A 13,136-nucleotide genomic window follows, 5' to 3' on the forward strand; every position below is an offset into this window, starting at 1 on the left:
ATTAAAGATAGAAATAGAATGGTTCCTGAGACAAAGAATAAATCAAAGAAGAAGGCCCTTCTCAGTAGAGAAGAGGGGGAAAAAAAGGAAATATAAAAAGAAAATTTCTTGATGGAAAAAAGAGAAATGTTTAATCAAGAAAAAAGAATTTCCTAATAGAAAAAGGAAAAATGTTTAATCAGGCCTAAAAACTAAAGGGCTCCCATAAACATAAAATAAAATGCAGGAAAAAAAGTCTCTTCCAGTAGAAATAGAGGGGAAAAGGGGCTCTTTCTGATAAAAGAAATAAATTAAGGCTAGCTGAAACACGGAGCTCTCTGGCTGCTTTCTTCCTGTCAGGTCACTCAGCTAAGAGCCTGCTAGCACAGAGCAGAATTGCATCAGCACAGCATCTGAATTACAAAAAATGATGGATGGGGTTCACTGCTGCAGCCTGAGCTAGCAGAGCTGGTGGCCCAGATCTTAGAATGTCTTGTTGTGACAGCCTACAGAATGGGAAAAGATCTTCACCATCTCCACATCTGACAGAGGGCTGATATCCAGAATATATAAAGAACTCAAGAAACTAAACATCAAAATACCTAACAGTCCAATTAAAAAAATGGGCTATAGAGCTAAATAGAGAATTCTCAACAGAAGAAATGCAAATGCTGAAAGACATTTAAGGAATTGCTCAACATCCTTAGTCATCAGGGAAATACAAATCAAAATGACTCTGAGACACCACCTTAACGCCTGTCAGAATGGCTAAGATCAAAAACACTGAAGACAGCTTATGTTGGAGAGGATATGGAGCAAGGGGAACACTCCTACACTGTTGATGGGAATGCAAACTGGTACAGCCATTTTGGAAATCAGTATGGTGCTTTCTCAGAAAATTGGGAATCAATCTCCCTCAAGACCCAGCTATACCACTCTTGGGCATATACCCAAGGAATGCTTAATCATACCACAAGGACACATGCTCAACTATGTTCATAAAAACATTATTTGTAATAGCCAGAAACTGGAAACAACCTAGATGCCCTTCAACTGAAGAATGGATAAAGAAAATGTGGTACATATACACAATGGAGTACTACTCAGCAGAGAAAAACAATGACATCATGACGTTTGCAGGCAAATGGATGGAACTAGAAAAAAATCATCCTGAGTGAGGTAACCCAGACTCAGAAGGACAAACATGGTATGTACTCACTCATAAGTAGATACTAGATGTAAAGCAAAAGATAACCAGACTGCAACTCTCAGCTCCAGGGAGGCTAGCTAGTGAAGAAGACCCTAGGAAAGACACAGGGATTGCCCAGCAATGGAAAAATAGATGAGATCTACATGAGCAAACTGGGTGTATGTGTGTGTGTGGGGTAATGGAGGGCAAGGGTCGGGGGAAAGAGAGCTTAGGGGAGTGGGAGGTCCTAGCTGGATCAGGAACAGAGTGGGAGAACAAGGAAAGAGATACCACGATAAATGAAGACACCATGGGAATAGGAAGTATCAGAGTGCTAGAGAGGTCCCCAGGAATCCACAAAGATGACTCCACTATAGACTCCTGGCAATGGTTGAGAGGGTGCCTGAGATGACCTGTTCTGGTGATCAGATGGCTGAACACCCAAACTGTCATGATAGAACCCTCATTCAGTGACTGATGGAAGCAGATGCAGAGATCCATGGCCAAGGCCCAGGCAGAGCTCCAAGAGTCCAATCAACTAGAGAGAGGAGGGATCATATGAGCAAGAGATATCAAGACCATGATTGAAAAAAGTACAGAGACAATTAGCCAAACTAGTGGAAACACATGAACTGTGAATCAATGGCTGAGGAACCCCCATGGAGCTGGACTAGGCCCTCTGGATAAGTGAGACAGTTGTTTAGCTTGAACTGTTTAGGGGGCCCCCAGGCAGTGAGACCAGGACCTGTCCTTAGTGCATGAGCCGGCTTTTTGGAACCTAGTGCCCATGCTGAGACACTTTGCTCAGCCTTGGTACAGGGGGGAAGGGATTGGACCTGCCTCAACTGAATGTACCAGGCTCTGCTGACTCCCCAGGGGAGACCTTGCCTTTGAGGAGGTGGGAATAGGGGGTGGGTTGGGGAGGAGGCTGGGAGGTAGGAGGAGGAAGGACAAGGGAATCTGTGGTTGATATGTAAAATGAATAGAAAATCTCTTAATAATAATAAAAGAAAGAGTGTCTTGTTTTTTGCTTCATTTTGGTTTAAATTTTTTTTTTCCTTCAGAGCAGGAATAACAATATTAAAGGTCCCTTCATGGGAGAAAGAAAAAGTTATAACAAGCCCAACTTCTAGTAAAATTACAGTTAGGACATAAAGTACTAAGCCAATGCTGTCTGAATTTCTGGAGGTATTGGTCATTCATTGTACGGAGGGTGTTCTCTTCTCTTGATTGTCTATTAATGTTTAAATTTATTTTTAATTTTCATAGTAAATGAAACAAAAGAACAAAATTCATGATTTTTAACTATATTATTGGGTATGCTCCTGTCTGTTTATCTTTGCTGAAAATTTGGCTCTGCTCTTTAAGTTGCTTTCTGGAAATTCTTGGTTAAATTCTATAAAAATGTAACACCTGAAATAGTGGGTTGCTAGCTTATTAAATAATGTGACTACTAAGGTAAAAGTTCATAAAAAATAATCTCGTACTGATAAAGAGCCTACAAAAATTATTTTTCCCTAAATGAAATACAAGTAAATTGTTTGTTCCACACTGTTAATAATTGGCAAGTTACATTAACATGTTACTTGGGATCTATATAAGAAAATCCTCTTTCTAAAATTTTATATAAATACTCCATGAATAGTGACTAAAATACCTCTTAAAATCCTATACAGATTGCTTTAAATACTTTTATAGATGGTTTATGTAAAAAGAACTATACAGAGAAAAACTGGTGATAAAATTGTTCAATTGTTATTACTCCAATATTTTAAAGGTAATACAGCTCCAATATGTAGGACAGGAGATTTTAAAAACACTTAAAAGAAAGTATTTTGACAAACTCTTATTAATGATGAGAAGCCAAAGCTAAAATTATAAATAAATGACATTGAGATTAAAAGTTTTAATGGACACTAAAGCTGATATATCTCCAACTTCTCAAGAACCTTGGAATCCCAACCAACCTTTACAAAAGGTCTCCACTCACTTTTTAGGCATTGGAATGTTATCTCAGTTGAAACCAAGTGTAGACTGGATTAAATGTGTAGGTCCTAAAGGACAAGTAGGGACATTAAAGCTTATGCGACTGATATAGCCATGAATTAATGGGAAGAGATTTATTACATCAATGGGGAGCTCAGTTCACAAAAAGAACTGAATGGATTCTTCCTCACATAGTGAAAAAGGCACCAATTTCTGGGACTCTTACATTTTATACTAGCACAAATAAATTAGGAATGGTTGGTTATAAAGAAGGAAACATCATTAAAGTAATTCAAAGTCCATATGATTCAGTTAAAAAATCAGAATTATATGCCATTCTAAATGTTTTATTAGACTTTAATAAATCTCTTAATATAATTACTGATTCTCAATATGCAAAAGGAGTTGTATTGCATATAGAAACTGCTGAACTTATTCCTGATTATTCAGAGTTAACTTTGCTATTCATACAACTGCAATAAAGCAATCCAGAACAAAAATTATCCATTATGTATCACTTATATTTGATTTCATACTGGATTGCCTGGGCCATTAACAAAAGGAAATTTAAAAAATTGATTAATTACTGATAGGAAATGTGTTAAAAGCTTCAGAAGTTTATAAGAAACATTATGTTTGCTATGATTCATAGCCAACCACTCCCTAGCTACATGACTGTGCATGCACTGTCCAGAAGTCAGGCAGGATGCTTAGTTACCTCAGGGCCTTGCATCCTATGTAATCCATGCACCATGTGGTCATGTAATCTATGTGCATGTGTGGCATAGCTATGTGAGCCAATATGTTCATCTGCAGAGGGGGGACCTATAAAAGTAGATTCCACCCATTCCCCCACCCTCTCTTCTGCACCATTCATTTCTAGTAGGCCTATTGCACAGTCCCTCTTCCCCCCCACAATAAAACTCTTGTAGTAGGTTTTGCTGTACCTCATGTTCTCTCTTGCCCAGTAAAGCACCACAAATAAATAACAATGTTAATAGTAAGTTCTTAAAGAGAAAATATTTTCCACTACCTGGCAAAAAGCTAAGGAAATTGTAAAATACTGTCCTGCTTGTTCTTTATATAATCAAGTTCCTTTATCTATAGGAAGTAATCCTAAAAGTAGACACACACACACACACACACACACACAAAATTTATAAATAGATGTATTTCATTTAACAGAATTTACAAAATTAAAATTAATTCATTATACCATTGATACATACTCTGGATTTCAATGGGCACCTGCCTTAAATTCTAAAAAGACTGATTCTATAATTATACATTTATTAGAGACAATGGTTGTAATGGGCATACTGATACAAATTAAAACTGATATTGCCCCAGCTTATGTTTCCAATAAAATAAAAAAAATTTTGCATGTTACAACATAAAACACATTACAGGGATACTGAATAATCCCACAGGACAAGCAATTGTTGAAAGATCTAATTGTACTTTAAAAGAGATGCTTTTTAAACAGAAGTGGAATATGAGGACCCCAGGTATATATTGCATAATGCTTTACTAACTTTACATTTTATAAACATTAATGAAACAGGGACAACAGCTGCTGAAAGGAATTGGACTGTGGAAAAGTCTATTGAATTGAGTCAGTCTATGCATTATAAAGATGTTTTAACATCATAATGGAAACCAGGGAAAATGTTAAGATGGGGCTGAGGGTATGCTTATGTTTCTGTAGGATACAAAAGGTTGTAGATCCCATCAAAATTAATAAAAGTCTGGCAGAAGCAAGAGTAGTCTTTTGATGCTTTGACTGCTGAGATGAGTGACATATGACTCTGGGGGGAAAATACAAAAAGCCTTTGAAGCAGAGAGCTGATCATCCCACCTGGAGACAGCTTAATAATTTGTGTAACAAAGGGAGGCAGTAGTTCAACTGGCTCAGAAACCTTTGAGTACTACAAACCTGTTCTTTGCTGTGTTATCTGTAGTAACTGTACAGATAATGGGGGCCAACTATACATATTGGGCCTATGTTCCTAATCCTATAATTAACAAGTAGTAAGTTGGGAAGATATGGATATTCCTGTGGCAGTTAATTAATCTTTTGGCTACCTGGTTCTTAGGACAACCAAGGACCTGCTAAGCCTATGGAGGAGGGTAAGGAAATCAGAAAGTAATATACTGTGAGAATACAGGGAATTCCTTTTTGTATGGAAAATGGAATTCAGTGTCTAAATATAACCTTTTGAGTGTGGTTATCTATAGTTAATACTACCCAAGATTATCATAATAAGTTTTATATGATTCATGCATCTGGTTTGAGAGGTCAAGAGATTAATGCTACCAGTTCCATAAATCTATCATTTTGTGAGATGTGGGTTACCAACAAGAAATCTGACTGGGTACCTTGGCAACAATGTAAGAGTAAGAAACTATGAGTGCTAATTAATATCTCCCATGGAGATGTCATTGATTGGAGCTCTTATGGCTTGCCTCAAGAAAAATATTCTCACTCAAAATTAAGATGGTACAGATATAGTTCAAATGGAATTGTAGAAATTAATTCTACTGTTAATGAACCTATTCAATGGCATGGAGTTGGAATGTCAAGTCCTCTCCTGCAATTTGGCAATTCAGTTCAGACTAACTTGTGGAAATTAACAAGTGCCTTCTACCCTCCTAAAGCATGGGAAGGAAAGTTAAACATTAAGGATGATAAGTATACTTTTAGACTAAATTAAAGCCATCCTTTTATAGCTTGTGCACTATTACCTTATTTGCTACTGAAGGGGTCTGCACAGTGGTACCTTAATAATTATAGTATCACTTGTGAATGCTGTACCCTTCATACCTATATTAATTCTAGTGTGCCTTTAAATATAATCTCTGAAAGTTTATACATTCTTAGAGTAAGGCCAGCAATTTGGATACTGGTAAAGTTTTTGAGGCCATGGCAAGACTCATCTGTGATGATCCTAGTACAGAAGTTCACTGAAAGAATATTAAGAAGAACACATTGAGGGGCTGGAGAGATGGCTCAGAGGTTAAGAGCACCGACTGCTCCTCCAGAGGTCCTGAGTTCAAGTCCCAGCAACCACATGGTGGCTCACAACCATCTGTAATGAGATCTGGCACCCTCTTCTGTATACATAATAAATAAATAAATCTTAAAAAAAGAAGAACACATTAATGCTTGGACAGGTTATCACTTTAATTATGGGAATTATTGCATTGACTGCTACTGCTACAATGACTGGATTAGCACTTCATGAAGAAATTCAAACTGCTGAATTTGTTAGAGACTGACATAGCATTCTACAGAACTTTGGACTCAGAAAAATAAAATAGATAGTGAGATAGTTAATGAAATAGTTGATTTATGACAAGTTGTTATACTATTGGGAGATAAGTTAGAAATATTAAAAAACAGATAAAATTAAAATGTAATTGGAATGTTACATCTTATTTATTATACTGTTAAAGTTCAATAATAGCAAGTATGACTGTGAAAAGGTTAAGATGCATTTGATGGGTCACCCTAATTCTTCTCAAATGATTTGTGATTTACAGCAAGAAATTAAGGAAACTTATACAAAAATAACCTGATATGACAGGAATGAATGTTATGGAAAGCCTTCCAATATGATAGCCTCATTCAGCCCTGTAAATCACTTTAATAGATTTCTGGTTTAGCAAGTGTTATCCTTGTTCTAACAGTAGTAACCTTATTGGCTTTAAAATGAATTTTGGCTTACTTACATAAGATTGTAAAACAAAATGATAGAAAAAAAAGGCTATATTTACTGTAAGACTATATGCTGTGGATATTGCTCTATGCTGTGAACGTGTTGCTCTGATTGATTGATAAATAAAGCACTGATTGGCCAATAGCCAGGCAGGAAGTACAGTATAGGTGGGATAAACAGAGAGGAGAATTCTGGGAAGTGGAAGGCTGAGTCAGGAGACGCTGCCAGCCACCACCACCATGAGAAGTAAGATGTAAAGTACCGGTAAGCCACAAGGCACGTGGCAAGTTATAGATTTATAGAAATGGGTTAATTTAAGATATAAGAACTACATAGCAAGAAGTCTGCCACGGCCATACAGTTTATAAGTAATATAAGTCTCTGTGTGTTTACTTGGGTCTGAGCGGCTGCAGGACTGGTGGGTGAGAGAGATTTGTCCTGACCATGGGCCAGGTGGGACACAGGAAAACTTCAGCTACAACTATATAATCTTTAACATAATTAATTGTAACATAAACAGAAGGAGAAGATGCAGAGGGAGTTCCCGCAGATCTTTGCAGCTAGCTGGTTTGATTCTGGAGGGTTAGCACCTGGGCAGTGATCTGCCTTTTGTGACTGCTACCTTCTGTTTGAAGTATGGAAATCTTATCTGAGTGCTTCCTAAGAGGTTCAAAGCCTATGCAAAACTTGGTTGAAGAAGAACTGAGAAAACTGAGAAGTTCTGTGGCTGAGAATTGCTTTGGCATTTGTCTCCTTTGTGGAGCTTCAGATAAGAGGTTTTGGTAAGCAGAAATTGACTTGCTAAGGTATAAATTGTATCACAATAAAAAAAAGCCTTTTGCAAAGCCACAGTCAGACAGTTCACCAGAAGCTGACTCCCCTGTAGCTGTAAAGGTTAAAAATCATCCTAGAGTGACCCTGTTTCTTCCATGGACCTATGTCGACTGACACAGCACATGACCTGATATAACAGACAAACAAAACACAGAACAAGACACAGGGAACCAAGAACCAGGCACCAAAAGACTAGACAGGAAGTGTTATTGCCCTGGAGTTCATGTGCCTTGCCTGGCACCTCACTGCCCCAAAATGAGATCCCACCAGAACCAGTATCAGATGTCACAGAAGGAGACACCTTACTATGACCTACCAATGGAGACCTCCTCAGACAGATATTTGTTGATTTCTTTTTGTCTTGGCCATTTGCCTCGGTAGTCTGTAGATCTGAAAGCATATACCTGGATCTTGGAACTTCCTCAAGGTGTGCATCCCAAAGGAAGCAGCACTTTGGGTCCCAGATTCCCTGGGGGAAGGGTCCCCAAAGTTGGGTTGGGGTCTTATCTCACTGGAGCCTCCAGATGTTAATCCCACCAACAGAGAGTAAAGACTACCACCCCAATTTTTGGTGAATCCAGCAAGCTTTACTTTTGTACAGGGCTGCCTCCCTAAAGCAGGATTTGAGAGAACAGTGATGGGGAAACTTTTTAGGCCTCTTTTGCTGGAAAAAAGTGCAGGCTGGGGATTTCCAGAGGAATTTGGTAATGTAAGGACTTGGCAAGTGAATTATAAAAGCAGACAGCACATAAGATTATTTGACAAACCATCTTGACAAAATATCTCAAGCCTCCTTGGCAGAATATCTTATCTTTTGAGGGTAGAGTTCATGGAAGAGTCAAATTCCACAAGATAGGGAACATGTCATATTCCAGGAATAGATTAATCTCTGGTCAAACTTAAGTTTTTCAGTAAATAGAAATGAGCTTATTTTGACCTTGTAATAAGATGGCTTCTAATCTTAAAATGGGATTATTTTAAGGCCTATCAGTTCAAAAAAAATCAAAGGAAAAAAACATTGAATGAGCCACAAGAGAACACAAACAGCTAATGAAATAAGGAAGTCAATATGAGATATGAAAGAACTCAATAAGGAGCTAGAAATACAAAAGAAAAACCAAACTGAAATACTGAAAAATATGTTATGAAAAGCTTAGTAATAGAACTGATGGAGGAGAAGACAGAATGTTTGAGCTTGAAGATAAGGTTGAAGAACCAGAATATGCCAACAAGTATAAATATAAATTAATTAGAAGATAGTACTGAGAACTTTCCAGATTGAACACTATTAAAAGGTCATATTCAAAAATTATGGGATTAAAAAATGGTGAAGAATTCCATTATAAAGGCATAAAATAATTTCAACAAAGCCATAGAAGAAAAATCCCCTAAATGAGGGGAAAGGATGCCAATCCAGATACAGGAGTCATTTAGAAAACCAAATAGACAAGACCAGAAAAGAGCTTCCCTTTGCCATATTGTAACTAAATCACTAAATACACAAAACAAAGACAGGGTTTTGAAAGAGAGAAACACAAAGCTACATATGAAGGCAGGCCTCTCAGATTAGCAACAGATTTCTCAACAGAAACATCAAAAGCCAGGAGAGTTGGGGATGATGCTTTTCAAATTTTAAAAGACAGCAACTGCCAACCCAGATTACTGTACTCAACAAAACTATTTTTCATAAGTGGAAGAGAAAGCAAAATCTGCTATGATAAAAGCCAGTTTAAGAATTCTGTGCCTAGTAAGTCAGTTCTCCAGAGGATGCAGAAGGAATTCCTTGGTCTGAAGAGAAAGACAAACACATTCATGAGGCACAAGGAGGATAAACAAGAGAGGAATAGGAAAAACACTAAACACTGAAAATTAACAAAATGATAGGACATAATGATATAATGACACACCTTTCAATAGTAACTGATTGGTAAAGGTATGGGGGTTTGAATGAAAATGGCCCCCATAGGCTCATAGAGAGTGGCACTATTAGAAGGTGTGGCCTTGTTAGAGTAGGTGTGGCCTTGGAGAAAGTATGTCACTGGGGATGGGCTTTGAGGTTTCAGATGCTCAAGCCAGGCCTAGTTTCTACTGCCTACCTATCCAGATACAGAACTCTCAGTTCCTTCTCCAGCACCATGTCTGCCTGTGTGCTGTTGTGCTTCCAACATGACACTAATGGACTAAACCTTTGAAACTGTAAGCCAGCCCCAATTAAATGTTTTCCTTTATAAGAGTTGCCGTGGTCACAGTGTCTCTTCACAGCATTAGAAAGCCCAACTAAGATAAAGGGTTAAGTCCCTCATCAAAGGACACACATTAGCAGATTGAACTAAAAGACAAGGCCCATCTGTCTATTGACTGCAAGAAATGCATCTTACCATAAAAGACAGCATCTTATAATATTAGGTAAATCTACCTTCTTGAGGGGTGGTCTTAGCTAGGTGATTGACAGCCCAACTTCACTCTTATATTCTGCACAGCTTTGAATGATAGGTCTCCATCAGAGGCCAGAGGAAATAGCTTTTCCTTAATGAGGGTCAGCAGAGCTCTGATCAAAGCTACTGTCATAGGACAAGTAGAGCCTAGCAAAGCAGCAGAGACAGTGAGAAGTTTGAGATGCTATCTGATAACAAGTTTGTAGCTGCTGGGCTGGTGGAAGCTAGTGATCAGGGAAGTTAGTACATCCTAAAGGTTTAACTGAGGGTTGAAAGGATGTTAGGTTAGACACAGAGATGCGCAGGGAATGGAAACTGTGGGGACTGAAGACAGCTCATTATAGTTTGACCCTGGATCTGTAACTTTTCAACTCCCCACACTGACAAAATTCTAATCAGTCAACCAGTCTTGTAGAATCCTTAACATATAGGTGTGACTTTTCCCCCCTGGGAACTTCAGTTCACAGTACCAAGGACTTGAGAAGTTTACAGTCTCTGGGAGGTACTTAGCCAGTGAATTTCTGTGTCTCCAAACTGGTCACAACATTGAAACTTAAATCCATTTCAGGCATTTTGCTTGCATTTATTGAATAAATGCATGTTTACAGTTAGTTTTGTTTTAAAAATGGATGTGTATTCAGAATGTTTTAACATTTTTTTTTTGAGGAAATTTCCTAATGGGCATGAGGAGAAAGACAGACAGACAGACAGACCAACCTAGGAATTAAGCTGCTTTCTTCTTTAGCTACTGCCTTTCACAGGAAAAGCAAAAGAAGAAGAATTTCCTGCCCATAAGTCAAATTAACCCCTTTGGTTACCATAGCACCCCCTCCCCCTGAATTGATATCTCCTTATGCCACATTTTTTTACCCTTTAGAAAATGCCAGCAATGATTAGAAAGGAGACAAAGAGAGTGGCCTGGGCATCCTGAAAGGTAAAGGCACCACAGCATTGAATTCAATCACCCCTTTTATTATGCAAATAGATTCCCATTGAGTCTACCTTCCATGCATAATTAAATAAAAACTCAGGATGAATGAAGCGCTGATGCAGAAATAAAGGCACAAAATTTCTCAAGTCTGCTCTCCTCAGAAGCCAACTAGCTGTCTTCCCCATAGCCTCAGTTGTTTTCTTTAAAACCTGGTCCATATTCCCAGGGGAAATTCTTTTTTCAATTATTGTTCTGCCCAAACTGAAAGCAAAACCAATATCTCCCTTTCATTAACACCATCTTTATCATTCAGGACCAGACAGACCTGTGCTTCCCACTTGAGAAAAGAAATCATGGTTCACATTTTTACCCATTGCATCCTGTGTGTCAGGCACTGTGCCAAGCTGTCTCCATGCATTACATCATCTTGTCCTCCCCACAGCCATGCAAGGTGGGCTCTTGCTCTTACTATTTTGTTTTGCAGGTGAGCAGCCTGAGACTTGCCCAGGATGTCCATCACTCAGCTAATGCCAAAGCCAGAATTTAGGTTCAAAGTGCTGACCCACAGTGCACCAATGTATAGAATCCTATAAGCATCAGGATAGGGACTCAAGTCTACCTAAAAAAATGTCTAATTGAGGCAAAAGGCCCTGGGCCCAATCTCCAGCCCTGCAAAAAAGTACAGTGAACACACAAGGTGTATGATGAATGAATACATTCAAGGTGTATGATGAGATGATTTCATGGTATGTATGAGCACGGTATGTATGAACTGAAATAAATGGATGACTAGATACCACTCCAATTAAAGGGCATGTAGGGGGAGTAAAAGCATTTGTGCTTTGGAATCTAGTCATAGTCAGGCCTTGGCTTTACAGTGGACTGCTGTATAGCCATTCTCCCCAAATAGAAGCATTTCCTCCTGGAGAGAGAAGCTGTGAAGTGGATGCCAATGGACCATCAGAGATCTTGCCCGTCCTCTGAACAAAAACTTCATTACATAATGCTACCCCTTGAATGTTTTATAGATTCAGAAAACCATCTAGACAACTAGTAAAAATAGTGATTGGAGAACTGGAACAAAAATACCACATGAGTGGGGAAAAAGATATCCCCAGGAGCCATAAGACTGTTGCATAAAAGTTTCAGCGCAAGGGGTGAGCTCCTTCCATATGAGTTATTAGCCAGGGAGGTACAATTTCCTCATACAAAATATCACTATTGGTGTTGGGTGCCTCCTGGAACTAGATGGTAAGTCCCTATTGTTGAAGACACTGCATTTTGGTATAGTGCTACAAGGTACAATGAAGTCTGCTGGGGAAGAATTGTTATTGACAATCCTTCCCAATTATGGATCCTGCATGCTACATTACCAACATTCAAGGCAAGATGTGTCTGATGATTCAATAGTGGCACAGCTGTTATGGTTGCAACTCACTGCTTTCCTGTTGAATGTTAAGATCCACTCTATAGAAAGAAACTCATGATTAGTACTACAAGATAAAAACTTGTGACCAAGAAGGCCACAGGCCCCATTAGGGAAGCTGATATAGTTTTGTTAAGTAGGTGTGATGTACCTTGGAGGTGAGGTGGCAATGAGCCAGAGAATGTCTAGATGACAGTGATCCATAAGCCAGGATCATGAGGTACGAGAGAAACTGGGATTCTGAGTAGTAAAAGAGCTTATAGGAGCCTCTCACTGAGGCTCCTGGGGCAGGCCATTGTCACATGCCAATGACATTTCTAAACATGAAGAGGCTACTGGGTGACATAGTGAGATCCTGTGTAAAGAGTCTTTCTTTTGACTTCCAGCTCCCAAATAAAGACATGGAAGCTTATTAATTATGGAAGCTCGGCCTTAGTTTAGGCTTGTTCCCAACTAGGTCTTATAACTTAAATTACCCCATTTATACAATCTATGCTCTGCCATGTGGCTTGTTACCTCTCCTCATACTGTATGTCTGATTCCCCTGTGCCTCCATGACGAATTCCACCTATTTTGCTTTCAGAGTTCTTATCTCTCCCTGGAAGTCCCGCTTATTTTTTTCTTTAGCTATTGGCCA

Source organism: Peromyscus californicus, unplaced genomic scaffold (genome assembly GCF_007827085.1).
Source record: "Peromyscus californicus insignis strain IS unplaced genomic scaffold, ASM782708v3 Scaffold_8__1_contigs__length_139910024, whole genome shotgun sequence".
Classification (NCBI taxonomy): Eukaryota; Metazoa; Chordata; class Mammalia; order Rodentia; family Cricetidae; genus Peromyscus; species Peromyscus californicus.